The 18,086-nt window shown below is 35.6% G+C and overlaps 1 protein-coding gene across 1 annotated transcript in view; it reads right to left on the bottom strand.

The window, feature by feature from the left end:
• The window catches only part of LOC148954169 (multiple PDZ domain protein-like), a 416,101-nt gene that overhangs the window by 279,727 nt on the left and 118,288 nt on the right, over window positions 1–18,086 (bottom strand). The window lies entirely within an intron of this gene.

Below are 18,086 nucleotides of genomic sequence, written 5' to 3' on the forward strand. Positions count from 1 at the left end.
AACAATTTGTTGAAAGGTTTATTTAACACCAAAACTCAATAGAAAAAACCCTACAATTAAGCAAGCCACCAGAAACATTCGTTTCAGCTTTAGCAGAACATATTTGGCTTCAACCAGATCATTTGGTTAAACTTGATGAAGCCGTAGCTATTTCTAATGATAAGGGGTACACCCAATGGGCCAGGGAAGCCATAGAAATTAAAAAACATATGTTTGCTAACCTTTCCATAAATAGGGACACGGGTAATTTAAATATTGACCCAATTTATGATAACCTTTTAAAGAGTGAATCAACAGTCAATAAGGGAGTATAGATTTTAAATAATCACCAGGGGAATATTTTACCTGCTAGACCAAAACGATTTGCTTCAGTAATAGCTAAAAAAGGGATTATTTCGCAACAGAATAATTAAAGTAATTTACAGTTTTTTATTTTTCCTCAGTTACTCTGGTGTCATCAGTTAAGTACCTCTATATGAGTATCTTTTCCCTTCGTGTTTCAGTTTGCACCGAATTTAAAGTTTTGTTTTTTTGTTGTTTTTTTTTTGGTGGTGGTTTTATTGGTTTTTAGTTTTATCTTGTTTTGTTTTTTTTTTGTGTCTTTCGTGCTGAAGACGCCTTGTTTGTATACAGGCGAAATATCCGCGTTGTTTTGTTTCTGTTGTTTTCTTTTCTCTCCACTGGCCATATTCTCGTTTGTTTGTTTTTTTTTTTAGAGATTTTTCTCTTTGTTGGTTTTTCGTATTATCTTTGTGAGCCAGTCCCATTATTCTTTAAATAAAGCTTGGTGCAGACTTGACAAACTCAGCCCTTTGCGAACAAAACGCTTTACCATCACTCAGCATCTGTATCATGCAGTAGTGGATCCGAGGCGGGCAAGTTCTAGATCTAAGTCTTTTTCTCCTAGTAGACCTAGTAGGTCTTTCTTTTCTGAGTAAATAGTAAAACTTTCTGTAAATATTTTGGAATTATGCTTTCAACTAGAAGCTAATAGCTCATTTACCTGTTAAAGCTATGGCAAATTTTGAACCAGAAAAGAGAAAGCAAAACCTGAGGGTTTCTTTGAATGAAATCTTTAAGCGAGTAATAGGAATAAAATTTTTTGAATTACAACACTTTTCCAAGTACATTGTTTCTCAGTGCCTCAGCCGCGGATTCAATAGTGAACTAATTCGAATTATTGGTAGGTCTTTGAATTATTTTTGAATAATTATGAATAACTATGAGTTATCCATAGAATTATATAGAATTATTATGTAAAATTATTCTATATAATTGTATTTCGCTTATTATTATTATATTATATATTTTTATCACTATTCTATTATTTATTTCTTATCTTTTCATTCACTTATTCTATTTTCATAATAGACATAATAGATAGTCATTTATATAATATAATATTCAATTACACTAATACTATTATATAAATTAGCATATACTAGAAGTCGGCTGGCATTGACCGTGTATCCGCCCTTCACCTTAGTCATTGCAGCCCAACTTTCATGGGACACCTAACTCTTCTCTTTGAGATGATCTTCACCACTGGACTCGTTCCATCGGCATCCATTACTCGGTCGCTTAGGCCAGTCCCAGAGAAAGGAAAAAGTACTTCGGAATGTGCTTCGTTCACACCGATAACACTGGCACCAACGCTTTGCAAAGTCTTCGAACTTTTGGTCATTCATAAAATCCAGGAAAAATGCTGGACTCCCCCTTCCCAGTTTGGGTTCCAGAGGGGTCTTGGTTGCGGTCACGCCATTTCTGCTTTGTCTTCAGTCTTGATTGACGCTGATGAATCAAAGGAGTCCATAGTTATAGGTCTACATGACGTCTGCCGTGCCTATGACTCACTTCTCTATGACCAACTCATTCTGGATATGGGAAAGAGAGGTGTACAGAAGGACATCCTACTACCCATTAAAGACATGTACGACCACCTACAGGCTGAACTCCTGCTTCCTGGCCATGGTCGAGCCCTTGCTGAATATACACCAGACGTGATGCTTTCCTACTGAAGGAATCCTGTAGTCCCAGTAAAAAAGGGTGCTCGACAAGGATCAGTCACATCTCCTTCTGCCTTTAATAATTGTATTATTGAACCACAGTCTACTATCGAGACAACATGCATAGCTCGTGGCATAGACGTTACAATGATAGCTTATGCCGATGACATTCTGAACCCCAGCCGCACAGTTTCAGGTACAGAGACCACCTTCTCCACACTACAATCAAATTACAGTCGCATTGGTCTTGAATTTAACCCGCAAAAGTTGGATATTCTTCTGTTCAACTGGCGCCAAGAAGAGGTCTCCTCTCTGAGGCTCGGAGAACTGTCTGTAGCCCCTGTCTCGAAAATTATTTACCTTGGTTTACCAATTGGAAAGGATCTAAAAACTACCCGCTCCCTCTTATTGATCATCTCCGTAAACGCCTGGCTTTTGCTTACAGTAGAGTAGTCTCATCTAAAATCCGTTTCAACCGTTTAATTCTGGCTCGACTTTATAAAGCAGTATCCCTTCCCCATTTCCTGTATCTAAGCCCGTTTCGGAGAATTTTTCCCGAGCCAGAGAAAAGAAAGCTCAGATCCGCGTTTTTTAAGTATGCGAAGTTCTTGTTGCGGCTCCCGCCGTGGACAAGAAATTCACACCTCGTTAAAAATTTTAAAATTGCGGACCCAACGGCAGCTACAATTGAACAAATGAAACTGTACAACGAGAAAGTCTCTTCCCACCCTTGGTACCGTTTGCTAAGGCAGTAAATCGCTGTCCATTTAATTTTGTTTGCACATGTCTTGTCATATTTAGTCTTTTTACCGTATCTTGTAATATTTAGACTAGTTGATTGAGTATGTTGATTTTGAATTGAAGTTATCAGGTATTTTGCTGTAGGTTAGGTTAGTTGAACTGAAGTTATCAATCATATTGCTTATGTTTCTTCAGTACTTGGGAGTTTAAAAAGTAAAATTTCTTAGGTACTTGCAGTGCAGTGTATAATTGAGTTTTTATTTCTCGTCTTTGTAATTTGTTCGATTATGTGTAATGTCTTGTAATTTGTTTTTTGTGTGTATTTTTTCTTTTTTAGTGATACTCCGTCTTTTGTACCTTTTTTTTGACGGGTAATAAATAAATAAATAAAATAAAAAATAATATATTATTCTATATAGAGATTATATATAATTAGTTATTATAGAAATACCTATGAATATCCGAAATAAGTGCTTTCTATCTTGACTTTTAGTATACACTCAGAAAGGAGACATTCTAGGTCTACTAGGATAAAAAGATTAAGAACTAGACCTATTTTCTACTAGAATAACACAGATTTCCGAGAAATGACAAAGCGAAAAGGGATGAAAGAGGAAACCAAAAATAAGGGCTCGTTGCCAATGTTTCATATCTATTCTATCTAGGTACCAATCGTCGACTACTGGTCAAAACTGTTGCCAACCAATCATATGACCAAAACTCCACACGTTTACAAAAAAGTTCAGCGCCACGCTGTTTTGGACAAAAAGAGTTTAGAACACATTTTGACAGCTAATCACATTAGTTTAAAGCTCTTTGCCTCAAAGATAGAAGAATATATGACAGAAAGAAGGAAAGGAAGAAAGAAAGAAAAGAGAGAGAGAGTAAACCCGCTGTTTGACCTTTCGGCCATAAATTAACTACGATAACTGCTTATATAACAATATAGTACTATTACCAAGATTGAAAATTCTAAAAACAAATTTATTTCACTGAAACTGTTTTTCCTTTGCTGATTAACATACCAAAATTTGATGCCTAGTTGTTGACGCTGGTATCTGACAACGGTGACAACAAAATGAGGTGTCATCACAATTATTTGTCACATACAAATATTGATTAAGAAACAAATAGGGACCATTACAAATTCAACATTGACAAATTTTCTCCCTTCATTTTTAATTCAATTACTATTACACCAAAATTTACCATTAGCCCTATTCAGTACCGAACAGTAACGTTAGATGGCAAAAAAATTTCTTTCTTCCCATTGTACTCTATAACATTTGCTTGAAAGCTTGATTAATTAAAAAATGCAGAAAATTGGCTCAAACTTGCCACCGAAATTTTTCTTACAATGAAACCTAAAATTATAAAACAAACGAAAACAATAGAGAAAAAATTAAAAAAAAAAACTAATGGCCGTATTGGCAACTATGGCCAACGTGCAGGGGTGTCGATGAAGGAGATAGACCAGGGGCAATAGCACCCTAGATTTGCAATCCCCCCTCTAGACTTTGAAAGATCCATTTTTTTCTTATTTTCAGTGAAAACACCTTTTTTTGCTATTTTCATTGAAAAAAAAACTGATAAAAACAGAAAAATTTCCCTCTCTAGATTTAGAAAAACACATTATGCCTCTTTCCAGATTTTTATGAATTGGCACCCCGGCCAACCTGGCCACACTTCTCCTTTTATAGCCATGGCAATCACACCTAGCATTAAAATACCTACTAGTTAATTGGGTCATAAATCATTAATTGTATCAGACATTGGGAGAAAACGACAGGAAAGAAATATTTCTACCAAAGGAATGATTCTATCTCCCTAGAAACAAATCACACAGACATTCTTAATTAAAAATGTTTTAAAATTCATATAGGCTTATTCTGTAGACTCCCAGTACATTAAAAAACATCATGTTTTCAATCTTTAATATATGTTAAGAATAATAATAAAACAAAAGCAGATTCAGGCCAGCGTTTTTTCCTGATTAAATAATAAAAAAAAAGTTTTTTTTTTAGCTGAAAGTAAGGAGCGGAATTAAAACTTAAAACGAACAGAAATTATTGCGTATATGAAAGGGGCTGTCCTCTCCTCAAGGCCTCGCTCTTTACGCTAAAGTTTGACTCTTTCTCACAACTCTGTTTTTTAACAATAAGAAACTTTAGCGTAAAGGGCAAAGTTCATAACTTGCAGCCCTTCCCCCGGGGAATGTGGGGGATTAAGTCATCCTCAAAGACATAGTTTTTATATTTTTCAACCATGCTGAACAAAATGGCTATCTTAAAATTTTGATCGGGTGACTTTGGGAAAAAATGAAAGTGGGAGGGGGCCTAGTTGCCCTACATTTTTCTTGGTCACTTAAAAAGGGCTCTACAACTTTTAATTTCCATTCGAATGAACCCTACAACAATATTCTGGGACCACTGGGTCGGTACAATCACTCCTAAAAAAAAAAAAAAAAAAAAAAAAAAAAAAAAAAAAAAAAAAACACGCATCCGCGAACTTTCTTCTGGCAAAAATTGCAAGGTTTCACATTTTTGTAGATAGGAGCTTGAAACCTCTACAGTAGGGTTCTCTGATACGCATAATCTGATGGTATGATCTTCATTAAGGTTCTGCGACTTTTAGGAGGTGTTTCCCTTTTTTTCGAAAATAAGGAAAATTTTCTCCGTAACTTTTGATGGGTAGAACAAAACTTGATTAAACTTATATATTTGAAATCAGCATAAAAATCTGATTCTTTTGATGTATCTATAGGTATTAAATTTCCTTTTTTTAGGGTTTCGGTTACTATTGAGCCGGGTCGCTCCTTACTTACAGTTCGTTACCACGAACTGTTTGACGAGGGAAACTTACAGCAAACACCATTCAGGTTGCAGGTAATGTGCGAAATTTTCAGTCGTTTGGTAGTTACATTGTTTTATTCAGGTTTTTATTAAATAAAAGAAAAATTTTTCTTAAAGCAAGAAGAAAGAAAACTTTCGATCTGACACGCTGTCAAAAGTTTAGGAGGAATAAAAACTTATTGAGATTGGTAAAAAAAAAATATCCAAAGAAAGCTTTTCAGGAAAGGTAAAAGAACCATATTTGAAACCTAAAACTAGCAGAAATAAAATCATTTATTATTTCAAGCTAAAATCATTATTAAAACTAATATGAATAACCTAATAATCGTGTAACTAATTAAACTAACAAAAATTAATTAAAACTAAATTAATACTAAAATAAATTAAAACCAAACTAATTAAACTAAAATAAACCTAATTACACTCAAACTAAACTAAAACTTAAAGCTAATAATCGTATTATCAAAACGAACAAAACAAATATGAATGAATTAACGGAACGAGAATAAATAAAGAAAAGGAAATTATAAAGAAAAGAAATCAAAGAACAGAAACTGAGGAAATTAAATCACATTAAACATAAAGATCCAAGAGGCTGCTATTGATGAGTCAATGAATTCTAAAACGAACAGAAACTAAAATAATAAATCAAGTCAAACCTAAAAGGACCAGAAATTGCCACAAATCAGGAGTAAGACTATTTTTTCCCTAGTGGCTCTGCATGGCCGCTTTTTTGTGTTTGTTTTCTGCATAAGGTTCCTTTTGGTCAAAAGACTTACGTTCTTCAAACTGGTGAGCAACAAAAAGTTGAGTGCTATTTCTGGGTTCCGAGCAACCTTTCCCCTGCCTTCAAAAATGTGGCATTGGTTTCGCTCCAAATGTAATCTTTGAAATTTTTCAGTCGATGGGAAGCCCAACATGAACATACAATCCCCATTCCATTTTCAACCCTCATAAAAACCCCTTTCCCATTTTCTACTATCAAATCCGTTTGTAAACAATTGATAATTTACAGAATTTGCGGCTCTTCCCTCAGGGGCTATGAGTCATGCCATCCCTGGAGTCATATTTATAGGACTTTTCGACTGTTCAAAACGAAATGACTGCATCAAAACTGGAACCCAATATCATGAGGGTTGTAGGGGCGTGAGTAGTACAAACCGGTACGGAACGGGCTACTCAAGAAGGGTAGCCTACTAGAGCCTGCAATTTCCGATTGAATGAGGTCATCCCAGGTTTCTACGACTTCCTTTCTGTATGAATTGGCCTGGGAGTGGAAACAAATATCTGACATTAATGCAGTTTTTGATAGGTGATTTGAAACATTTGAAGAGGTGATGAAATATGCTTCATTACCAGTCTAATCATAACAATAAAGCTACTATTTTATGGAAATTAGATGAACTATCAAGAGAGGATATTCGGGTTTAGAAATGTGGTACAAGGGTTTTGTTTGCATTTTCAAGGCAGAGGATTACGCATTTCCTCAGGGGGGAAGGGGGTCTCAAAGCAGACCTCATGGTTCAGATCTTCCCAACCTTTCCATTGGGCATGCAAATTCAAATTTAATTTATGTAAAATTAATGTCGAAGCACCAATTTGTTAGGAGAGCAAATGATAAGCCTGTTACGGGGACAAAAATGTTTGAATTATGCTATTTGGAGAGGTTAATACAGGGATTGTCCTTGCTACCGTATATAGTATGATAAGAAAAATACTATAAAAAGAAGGAAAAAAACACGGCACTGGACTTTACAGTCCCTACTGGTCTCATTTTCATTGCCCTGGGCCAGGAAATATCATGAGGGGAGGGAGGGTAGGGGCCAGCTATCCTGTGCTTTCGCACACCCTTCCTGTTTACCTTCCATGATTTCCCAGGTACCCATTTAGAACTGGGTCGACTCTGCCTGAGTTTATAGAGTTACGGCACTGAACCGCGTTCCGATCCAAATAACCAGCGACACTAGGACTCGAACTTCTGTGAACTCGTCCTAGGGACTGCAAAGGCAAAAGAATGCAAGTCTAGCCTGCTAACTGCTCGGATAGGACAGCAAAACAAGAGCCTCCTGTCTTTGCAGTTGATGCAAGAATTTATCTCGGTTTCAGGTCCATTAGTTATTTTCCTGGCAGGCTTCTTACGTTATCTAACCCATAGATGTCTTCGTTTAGGTATCTCCTATTCAAGGAGTCAAATGACCTTGATTCTTTGTAGATAAGAAACAACTTGCAGATATCATCAAAAATAGTGCCAAATGTAAATAATTTAAGATGGTAAAAGATAGGATACTACTTCATGATATTTGTCTTTTCGTGAGTAATAATATTCTACCCAGAAAATAAATGTTTCCCAGACTACCCCTGATATATTGAAATTAGATTAACTGAAAAGTAACAATTGATTTTGTAGATGAGAAAGGTCTGTGGAGATTAGTATCTTTCCCTTCCCACTCCACATTTTCGTGAATTTGCACTACTGACGGAGTTGCATCTTCAATGAAACGAAGAAAAATTCAAAGATGAAAAAATAGGATTGGAAAATTAGTAAACATCCTCCTTTATGAGCATACTCACTTAAGCAACTCCCCTCTCATTCGCGTCTAACTAGATATCAAGGTCTACATATCCTAATTTTGGACCAATCATGACTGCTTATAAAAGAGGAATGAAGTTATGATTGGTCGATAGCAAATATGTCAACACATTGATGTTGACTAAGTACATGTGTGACTTAGATTTTCAGCAATGTCTTAATCTGCTTCAGATAAAATCATCGAGGAATGATGGCACAATAAACTACATGTTTCCAGGATGTAGCTTAAGCCTCGTCTTAATTGGTCCAATAAGACACTAGCAGACCCAGGGGCTGGGAGATCCCCCCTCCCCAAGATTTTTCTGGCACCCTCTTATCCTGTTTTTTTCTTTTTTTACTCTTTTTTTAGAATAAATTTGTAAATTATGGTAAATTATTGGCACCTTTGTCACATTGCTCCCCCCCCCCCGCAATTTTGCTCATTGGCGCCCTTGTCACATTGGGCCTCCCCCAAGATTTTGCTCTATATCCGCCCCTGCAATAAGGATCTTAATGATTCTACAGCTTATAGATATTGTTCAGAACATATTTCACCTTATGATAATTGACGTATTAAAAGAGTTAAAAGATACCATAACTCCTTAAGAGTAGTTTGGAAAGAATTCGAAAAGACCACGCCTTTTCCCCTTTTCAAACCAATAGCTATTCTGATCCGTAATCGGGAATTGCGATTCAAAATGAACAACAAAAATAAAACACCGTTCTTATCTATGTCATTTTTCAAAAATAAGAGGTCTTTTCTACCGTCAGTCACCAATTTAAGATAAGCCACTGCACCAATTAAGACGGGACTTTAAAGAAACTATATTCTCCGGTGCTGCGTAGGGGCACCAATTCACAAAAGTGTAGAGGGGGCAAGGAATGTTTTTTTTTTCCAAATTTCTTTTAATGAAGATACAAAAAAGTATTTTTCAAAATTCAAGGGGTGTTTTTCCAATTTTTACAACGATAATACCAACAAAAAGGTACATTTAAAAATGTATGGGGGTAAGGCCTTCACGCCCTCCCCCCAATTAGAACCCTTGGCGCTGCGAGACATAAATTATTGCTCTGGTGTTCGGATGAGCACTTCTTCTTCGTTATCTTTGCAATCATCCTATTGATTCTCTCACTTTACTCCAGGATATGATCTTTAAAAAAAGTATATATGACAAATATTTCTCCCTATCCAAATCTGTCATATATATCAGCTAACTTGCTTTATCAGAGGCAACGCTGTCACGTTGCCTATAGTAAAGGCCATAGGGCTCCAATGTTTTATTATTTATTATTATTATTTTTTTTCAGAGGCACTTCATACGGAAAAGGTCGTCGTAGAAACTTCAAAGGGGGCTCATTCGATTGGAAATCGAGAGTTCTAGTGCCCTTTTTAATAGTCGAAAATGATTGGAGGGCAACTAGTCCCCCCACGCCCAACATTCCCCCACACACATCCAATCAAAAGTTTGAAATAGCCATTTTGTTCAGCGTAGTTGATTTCCAGATAGAAAATATATTTTTGAGGAGGAAACTCCCCCACAGCCCTCAGGGCAAGAGTTTTAAGTGATGCCCTGGGTGTATCTAAGGTATTTATTTAAGGCGTTGTCGAAGAAACTTCAGAACAGGCTTCAGAACAGGCAGAATAGGAAATTCAAAGGGCTAGTGCCCTTTTTAATAGTCGAAATTGATTGGAGGACAACTAGCCCCCTTCCCCTCGCCCACTATTCCCAAAAACAAATCGACTTGAACATGTTCGAACTCAATTTTGTTCAGCATAAATGATTTGCAACTACTAAGTACGTTTTTGAGGAGGAAAAACCCCCACAGCCGTCAGGACAAGGGTTTTAAGTTGTGCCCAGGGGGCATATAAGGTTTTTATAGAAGGCGTTGTCATAGAAACTTCAAAAAAGGCTCATTCGATAGGAAATTCAAAGGGATAGTGCCCTTTTCAATAGTCGAAAGTGATTGGAGGGCAACTAGTCCTCCTCCTACACCCATTAGTTTCTAAAGCCCCTCCCCCCAAAATGTTAAAAGTGTCATGTTGTTCGTAGTTATGTAGTCCCAAATAGACACGGAGCCTCTGACAAGGAAGATCCCCCACAACCCTCGGTGTACTGGTTTTAAGTTATGTATTGGGGGCATATTCGGTTTTTATAGAAGGTGCTGTCGTAGAAACTTCAAAAAAGGCTCATTCGATCAGAAATTCAAAGGGCTAGTGCCCTTTTTAACAGTCGAAAGTGATTGGAGGGCAACTAGACCCCCACCACCACGCCCATCATTCCCCCAAACACATCCAATCAAAATTTTGAGATAGCCATTTTGTTCAGCATAATTGATTTCAAGAGATAAAATGTGCTTTTTAGGAGGACACACTCCAAAAACCCTTAGGGCAAGGGATTTAAGTTAGGCCCTGGGGGCATATATGGTTTTTATAGAAGTCGTTGTCGTAGAAACTTCAAAAAATACTCATTCGATTGGAAATTCAAAGGGCTAGTGCCCTTTTTAATAGTCGATGGTGATTGGAGGGCAACTAGCCCCCCCACGCCCATCATTCCCCCAAACACATCCAATCAAAATTTAGAGATAGCCCTTTTGTTCAGCGTAGTTAATTTTCAGATAGAAAATATGTTTTTGAGGAGGACACACCCCCTAAACCCTCAAGGCAAGGGTTTAAAGTAACGCCCTGGGGCATATAAGGTTTTTATAGAAGGCGGTGTAGTGCAAACTTCAAGAAAGGCTGATTTGATTGAAAATGCAATGGGCTAGTGCCCTTATGGATAGTCTGAAGTGATTTGAGGCCAACTAACCCCCTCTCACCACTTTTCCCCCAAACACATCTAATCAAAATTTTGAGACAGCCATTTTATTAAACGTAGTTTTAAGTTCTGGAAATTAGGTCTTTGAGGATGACAACCCCCCACAGCCCTCAGGGCAAGGATTGTAAGTTATGCCATGGGGGCCTATAAGGTTTTGTATAGACAACATTGTTGTATAAAATTCATAGATGAACCATTTAATTGGAAACTTACTGCTCTGGGTTAATATTTAATCTTAAAACGACATTAGAGGGTTAACAGCTTCCCCCCCCCCTAAATATTTTCTTTTAAAATATATACATTAAAAATTTTAAATTAGAGATTTTATTAACAATAACTGAAATATCATATAACAAAAATTCCGGTGTTGACACAACCCACCAGGACCCGGGGGCAGGCGTTATAAGTTATGCCCTGGGGGCATATATGGGTCTTATGGAAGGGATGCTCGTATTAACTTCAAAGAGGTATCATTTGATTGGAAATTGAAAGTTCTAGTTCACTTTTTAAGAGTCAAAAGAGATTGGAGGGCACCTAGCCCCCCCTCCACGCCCTGTTTTCCTCAGACCCATCCGATAAGAACATTGAGATAGCTTTTTTAAAAATAGATCAAAGACCATAAAACGAAAATTCAGGGACCGAAACCGTTCCTCCGGGTCCGTGAACTGGTATTGAAAGTTACGCCCTTGGGAACTTTATGGTTCTAAGTGAAGGGAGGCTGTTAAAAAATTCGGACAGTGCTCATCTAATTGGACATTGAAAAATCTAGTTAAGTTTTTTCGAGTCAAAAGATATTGAAGGGCAACTAGCCCCCCACGCCCCTTTTCCCCAAATACATCAAAGAAAAATTTTGAAATAGGCATTAAGTTAAAAATTTCTCAAAAGTCAGATAACAAAAACTCAGGTGTCGTCACAACCCCCCAGGGCCCAGGGGCAGGCGTTATAAGTTATGACCTGGGGCATATATTGTTCGTATGAAAGGGATGCTGAACTTCAGAGAGGGCTCATTTGATTGAATATTGAAATCCAGCCCTTTTAAAAGTCAAATGTGATCAGAGAGCAACTGGCCCCCAAGCCCTTTTCCCCCAAATACATCTGATAAAAATTCGAGGTAGCCATTTTGTTAAAAATAGTTCAAAGATCATATAACAAAACTGCTTTACGTATGGTCATTTCGTTAAAAATAGTTCAAAGGTCAGATAAGAAAAACTCCTGTGTCGACACCCCCCCCCCCCAAGGGCCGGGGCCGGCGTTGTAAGTATATCTCTGGGGGCATATATGGTTCTTATGGAAGGTATGATCGTATAAACTTCAGAGAGGGTTCATTTGAATGGAAAGTTGTAGTTCTTTTTCTCAGAGTGAAAAAGATCGGAGGGCAATTAGCCCCTCCCGCCCTCCACGCCTTTGGGCGTATCGGATGGATAAACCCATCCGATAAAAATTTCAGGTGACCATTTTGTTAAAAATAGTTCAACCATCAGATATTGAAACTCCAGGGTCGACACAACCTCCCAGGGCCGAGGGACAGGCGTTGTATGCTATACTCTGGGGATTTATATGGTTTTTATAGAAGGGATACTCGTATAAACTTCAGAGGGGGCTCATTTCATTGAAAATAGAAAGTTCTAGTTCAGTTTTACAGAGTCAAAAGAGACCGAAGCTTAATCTAGTCCCCCCACACCCTTTTTCCCCAAACTCATCTGATAAAAATTTTGAGACAACCATTTTGTTAAAAATAGTTCAAACGTCAGATAATAAAAACTCCGAAGTTGACACAAACCAATTTTTTCACTTTGATATAGCTACTTTGATACCATTTTGGATACTTTGATGAATATTTGATTTTTTTTTTAAGTGATTTTTAAATGAGGAATTTTAAAAAACTTGAAACTTTTTGCAATCAAAACCGAACAAAAATTAATTAAAAAAAAAACTTTGCGAAAAAAAAAGTTTTTCAAAGAAAAGTAAAGCCCATTTTAAACTTAAGCTCAGCAGATACAAATACCTTTTAAAATTCAAACTCAAAACGACCAGAATTCAAACAGTTCGTGGTAACGAACTGTAAGTAAGGAGCGACCCGGCTCAATGGTAACCGAAACTCTAAAAAACGGAAACTCTAAAAAATGGTAACCGAAACTCTAATTTTGATACCAATAGATACATCGTAAGAATCAGATTTTAATTCTGATTTCAAATATATAAGTTTCATTAAGTTTATTTTTACTTATCAAAAGTTATGCTTATGAGAAAAATTAAATATTTTCAAAAAAAGGGGGAAAGACACTGTAAAGATAATAGAGCCTTAGTGAAAATCCCACCATCATATTTAGTGTATCAAAGAACCTTACTGTAGAGGTTTTAAGCACCTATCTACAAAAATGTGGAATTTTACATTTTTGGCCAGAAGAAAGATCACGGATGCGTTTTTATTTGTTTTTTTTTTTTTGTTTTTTTTTTTTTTTTTTTTCCCAGGTATGATCGTATCGACCCAGTGGTCCTAGAATATCGTGCGAGGGCTCATTAAAACTGAAATTCAGAATTCTAGTGACCTTTTTAAGTGACCAAAAAAATGGAGGGCAACTAAAGCCCCTTCCACGCTCATTTTTTTCCCAAAGTCACCCGATCAAAATTTTGAGGTACCTATTTTGTTTAACATGGTCGAAAATATTATAACTACGTCTTTTAGGATCCCTCAAAGCCCCCAGGGGGGGGCTGAAAGTTATGAACTTTACCCAATGTTAACATATAGTATTGGTTATTGGGAAGTATACAGACGTTTTCAGGGGGAATTTTTTCTGGTAGTGGGGGGTGGGGATGGGTCGGGGTTTTATGGGAGGATATTTTCACGAAGGAAGTTTTGATGGGGGAAGGGACATTGCTATGAAGGGGGCGTTGGATTTCCCATCATTATTTAAAAAAAAAATCAGAAATTAAATATAAAAAAACAAGTTTTTCAACTGAAAGTAAGGGGCAACATCAAAACTTAAACTGAACAAAAAATATTAGCTATATTATACGTTTCCCCTTCTGGTCAATACCGCACTCTTTAAGCCAAAGATTTTTTAGCTCTTTCATAAGAGCTATATATTCGCACTAATAGCCTTTGTGAGTAAGGAGTAATTTATAAAGAATTGGAACAAAATTTTTTTTACTTATTCAATGACGGTGAACCAAAATAAAAGCTGCATTAACTAAAAAACGATCAGAAATTAAATTTAAAAAACAAGTTTTTAAAACCGAAAGTAAGGAGCGACATTATAATCTAAAACTAACAGAACTTATTACGTATATGAAAGGGCTGTCCCCTCCTCAACGCCTTGCTCTTTACACTAAAGTTTGACTCTGTCTCTCAACTCTATTTTTTAAAACAATAAAAAACTTTAGCGTAAAGAGCAAGGCGTTGAGAAGGGGACAGCCCCTTTCATATACGGAATAATTTCTCTTCGTTTTAAGTTTTAATATCGCTCCTTATTTTCAGTTTAAAAAACTTGTTTTTTTATTTAATTACTTTTAAAGAATAAATGAAACCCAAAAACGAACAGAAATTAAATAAACAATCATAGCAAAAACATACAACAAGTAATAATATAAATGAATAAATAGATCTTAAAGCGAGTAATGCTGAGATTGAATCAAGCTTAAGACGAAAAAAAAATTTTCCTATTGAAGTAGAAACGAAACTTAAAACGAACAGAAATTAAATAAGCAATCAATGCAAACAAACATACAATAGATATTAATTTAAATTAATAAATAAATCTTAAAACGAGTGAAACTTAAATTGAATATGCAAATTAAGCTTGAAACAAACAAAAATTACCACAAACAAAAGTTTGGGTATGACCTCCTTCTCTCACTGTAAAAGTCTAAAACCTTATTCATTTTTATTCAAGTCTACAGAATAATTCATTTTATGAATTATTCTTTTTTGATAAGTCTTCTAAATCTACATACTAATAAATCTAGGCTACTATTAATATAAACTATATAATAAATCTATTTTATGAATTATTCTTTTTTGATAAGTCTTCTAAATCTACATACAAATAAATCTATATAAGACCTACGTAATAAATTATACATAACTAAATTTAGTAAATATAATAAATATAGGCTACTATTAATATAAACTATAGTAAATATAATAAATATAGGCTATTATTAATATAAACTATATAATAAATTGATTTTATGAATTATTCTTTTTTGATAAGTCTTCTAAATCTACATACAAATAAATCTATATATGACCTACGTAATAAATTATACATAACTAAATTTAGTAAATATAATAAATATAGGCTACTATTAATATAAACTATATAATAAATCTATTTTATACACTATTCTTTTTTATAACCCAGTTACATTCCTGGTGTTATAAATCAAGGCATTTAGATTCAACTTTAATTCTCTTAGCACCTGACTCGGGGTTTAGAATTGGGGCTTTGCCAACTAATTTCTGGGATTAACACTTCTTTGGTGCTTCGAAAAATTTATTGAGGATGTTTCTAGACACATATTATTGATTTCCGCAAATTTTTTCTCCAAATAAGGCTTGTTGGTTACGATTTTGCGCTTTTTTTTATTTATTTATATTGAACTTGCAAGGTCATGTTTTGAACACTTCGGGGCCAAATTTTGAACAATTTCGGTATAGTGTATATATTACTATATATACTAATATAACTATATATTAGTAACTAATATAACCATATATAACTAATTTTACTAAACAGAGGCTATTTTTAATATGACAAGGGTAATATTAATATAATGTAATTACTAAAAGTATTTAGGTCCAACTTTAATCCCCTTAGCACCTGAATTGAAGAACCCTGCCGACTAATATCTAGGATTACCATTTCTTTCGCAATTTTAAAAATTTATTGAAGTAGTTTCTAGACAATTTTATGGGGGGGGGGGAGTCCGAGCATCTTTGCCCCCCCCCCCTCCCGTTACGAAAAGAATGAGAAAAATAATATTTACGAGAATGGTTAGAAGTTCGAACTATTGCTTTCAAAGCAGCTTTATACAGTGGTAGAGAATGGACAATCCACCTTTTCCCAGCTCAAAATAAAATAAATAAAGGATTTTCTACAAGACTCGTTACTTCAAATTGGAGTTGTCCAAAACTCAAACATTGCCCTCAATAGGGTCAGAGCATAATTTGCACTTTACTGAAAAAAATATAAATGTTTTTACTTTTATAACTTTAATAAATCAAATAATATTAACATTTAGATTACTAAACATCAGTATATGTATATTAAACTGACATTGCACATTCTTTTGTATTTTTTTCAGCAAAGTGCAAATTATGTTCTGGTTTTGGAAAGGCATAGGGGTTTTGAGCCCTACTCATTTTAATTTCTGCTCGTTTTGAGTTTGAATCGGTTATTTATCATAATTTCTGTTCGTTTTGGGTTTTCTTTCATTTATCGATGCTGATTTGTGGTAGTTTCACGCTTGGTATATTATTTGGTTTTATTTTTGCTTATTTTTGGTTTAATGGAGTTCTTTACTTTTCTTTGAAAAACTTATTTTGTGAAAAAAGTTCTTTTAATTCATTTCTGTTTGTTTTATATTGACATAGTCTTTTCAGGGGAAAAAAATAATACTTTAAATCTTTTCGTTTTTTTAAGACTTTACAGTTTGGCCTGCTATTTGTATGCTGGAGAAAAATTTTCAGCAATTTTTAACAGCATACACCCTTTTAAAAATCTGAACACAAATAGTAGTGTTTAATTTAGTTTCATACCTCCTCTAGTTGACCTGAAATAGAAAACTTGATACCATTCGCAAAAAAAAAACAATCTGTTTACTTTCTTTAATAGTTTGGATACACTAACGATATTTTGATTTGGTTAGATTTTAAGAGCAGAAGTAGCCCCGAAAGTTTGAGCATAATACCATCAGTCGTTCTTGGGATACTGCTGAGATGCCTTATTGGGAATTAGCATTAACACAGTGATTTAATCTTAAGGCAACATTTAGATTTTAAACAAATGGGAGGGTGGGCGTGGGTGGGGACTAGTTGCCCTCCAATCACTTTCGACTATTAAAAAGGGTATTAGCCCTTTCTATTTTCAATCGAATGAGCCCTTTTCGAAGTTCCTTCGACAACTCATTCGATACAAAATGACCTGGTCTACACACAAAAAAAAATAATGATAATACATTCTACCCACAACAATCTTTACTATATCTTTACTATAAAAACGTCAAGCCTTCCAAATATTTTCGACTATTAAAAAGGACACTAGCCCTTTCAATTTCCAATCGAATGAGCCCTTTTTGAGTTTCTAGGACAACACTTTCTATAAACAACTTATACACCCCCAGGGCATAAATTAGAACCCTTCTCCTGAGGGCTGTGAGGGGGTTGTCATCCCCAAAGACCTAATTTCCAGAACTTTCTACTACGTTAAACAAAACGGCTATCTCAAGATTTTGATTTGATGTGTTTGGAGAAATGGTGGGCGACAGAGGGGCGTTAGTTGCACTCCAATCACTTTCAACTATTAAAAAAGGCACTAGCCCTTTAAATTTCCAATCAAATGAGCCCTTTTGAAGATCTATGACAATGCTTTCAATAAAAACCTTATATTCCCCCAGGGCATAACTTACAACCCTTGCCCTGAGGGCTGGTGGGGGGGGGGGGGTCCATCCTCAAAGACCTAATTTCCAGAACTTTCAACTATGTTGAAGAAAATTACTATCTCAAAATTTTGAATGGATAAATTTGGGGAAATGGTGGGCGTGGGAGGGGGGTTAGTTTCCCTCCAATCACTTCTGATTATTAAAAAGGGCACTAGTCCTTTCAATTTCCAATCGAATGAGCCCTTTTTGAAGTTACTACAACAATACTATCTGTAAAAAACCTTATATGCCCCATGGCATAACTTACAACCCTTGACCTGAGGGCTGTGAAGTGTTTTACATCGTCAGACATTATTTCCAGACCTTTCAACTACATTGAACATTATGGCTATCTCAAAATTTGGATGGGATGTGTTTGGGGAAATGGTGGGCGTGAGAGGGGGGTTACTTGCCCTCTAATCAAGTTCGACTATTAAAAAGGGCACTAGCCGTTCCAATT

Source organism: Artemia sp. Qi Xiang Cuo, chromosome 3 (genome assembly GCF_049724085.1).
Source record: "Artemia sp. Qi Xiang Cuo chromosome 3, ASM4972408v1, whole genome shotgun sequence".
Taxonomy (NCBI): Eukaryota; Metazoa; Arthropoda; class Branchiopoda; order Anostraca; family Artemiidae; genus Artemia; species Artemia sp. Qi Xiang Cuo.